Source organism: Triticum aestivum, chromosome 5B, assembly GCF_018294505.1.
Source record: "Triticum aestivum cultivar Chinese Spring chromosome 5B, IWGSC CS RefSeq v2.1, whole genome shotgun sequence".
Lineage (NCBI taxonomy): Eukaryota > Viridiplantae > Streptophyta > Magnoliopsida > Poales > Poaceae > Triticum > Triticum aestivum.
This window is the reverse complement of record NC_057807.1, coordinates 18,384,235-18,385,925: the sequence shown is the minus strand read 5'-3', so window position 1 is coordinate 18,385,925 and position 1,691 is coordinate 18,384,235. Positions and strand designations below refer to the sequence as shown.

The window sequence follows — 1,691 nt, the reverse complement described above, 5'->3', positions numbered from 1 at the left end:
AAATCAGGGGGAAGATGATTAGATTAGAAAAAGAAAAGGAAAAAAGACAACCGTTGGATGAAATGAGAGCACGGATGAAAACATGGGAAGGAAGCAGCCAAGCCAGATCCCGTGCCGTGCAGCGGAGAGGTGCCATTCCAGGCGTCGTTCTGCTGTCTTTCTACTTTGCAGGTGTCGTTGCAGGGGAGCTCACCGTGGCAAGCTCACCCATGCAGCGCCAAATCGCGCCGCTCTACCCGCCTCCTCTCGTCGTCACTATTTATTCCCGGCCGGCGACGCAAAATGGATTAGTAAACTAGCCTTCCCAGGTTAATTAACTCTAGCGCGGATTGCCATAGATCGAATCGAGCGAGCGACGCCGACGCCGGCCATGAGCGACCAGCCCCAGCCCCAGCCCGTCCGCACCGGCGACGTCTACCCGCCCTCCGCCGCCGCACACGACGCGCGCCGCCAGCGCGACGAGGTCCTCACCCATGATGGTCAGCAGGAGAAACAAAATGATGGCCGCCGCGGCAAGCTCCGGGTCACAGAGGCCGACGAGCCGCACGCCGGGAGGCGCATCGTCGCCGCCACCGCCGGCGGCCAGGTAACAACCGCGCGTCTACATATCTCCGGGTCCATGAACTTGCACGGCGATGTGATGTCCGTACGTGCGTGACACGCACGCAATATGCATGCATGCAGGTGATGGCGCAGTTCACGGTGCCACCGGTGTGGAGGAGGCGACGGACACGGTGACCATCGGCGAAGCTCTACAGGGCGCGGCGCAGACGTCGGCTGACGAGAGGACGGTGGACCTCGCGGACGCGGCGGCGGTGCAGGCCGCCGAGACACCGCGCGACGGGGCTGGGCGGCGTCGTCCCGGGCGGCGTGGCGGCCGCGGCTCAGCAGGCCGCGGAGACCAACATGAGGCCCGGACTCGCGGAGGAGGAGAAGGTCCGGCTGAGGGACGTGCTGGGCAGCGCCGCGGCGGTGCTGCCGGCCAACAAGGTGGCCACAAGGGAGGACGCCGTTGCGGTGGCCACAGCAGCGGAGCGCAACGCCGCTGCGGGAGCAGGTGGAGGAGGCAAGGGCGTGGCCGCCGATATGAAGGAGAGGAGGATGACGCGCACGCGGCAGGCTTAGGCTAGCTAGGCAGCAGCCGAGCGTCACATTGCGTGGCACTGTGATGCGTTCGTAGGTACTCCGTATGCCCAAGAGTGAAGACTCTGGATGGAATGGCTTGGGTATTGTGATGGAGTTCCATCTGATCTGATGAGACGAGGATGAGGAACCCAAGACGTACCGAATGCAAGTAGACACATATACGTACCTCCTTTGGTCTTCCGCCAAGGGGAGGAAACGACCAACCTGCGATGTAGACCAACACGGCACTCACCGGCGAAAGTTACACGCGCACCCCGCACGCGGATGAAAGATTATTCCTAATATATATGGACATGGTCTTGGAAAGCATGATAGAGAAAACGAGGAAGCCACGGATCGGTGAGGTGGCATCCCGATCCGTGTGAGGCGTGCGTGTGAACCGCTAGATCAGACTGGAGGAGGAGGAAGAGGCGGGTGCATGGGGCGGAGTGACAGTAGCAATTAAAACGATGCCTTGGTTTTGGGTAGGATTGATGCAAGCGCGCGGTTTCTAGGAAGAAGGCGACGATTGGGGGTGCGAATTGAAAAGGAGATCCATTCAGATC

The 1,691-nt window shown here is 61.1% G+C and overlaps 1 pseudogene; it reads left to right on the top strand.

The window, feature by feature from the left end:
• Positions 1-269: 269 nt before the first annotated feature.
• On the top strand, positions 270-1,319 carry LOC123115470 (late embryogenesis abundant protein D-34-like; annotated as a pseudogene).
• Positions 1,320-1,691: the final 372 nt, after the last annotated feature.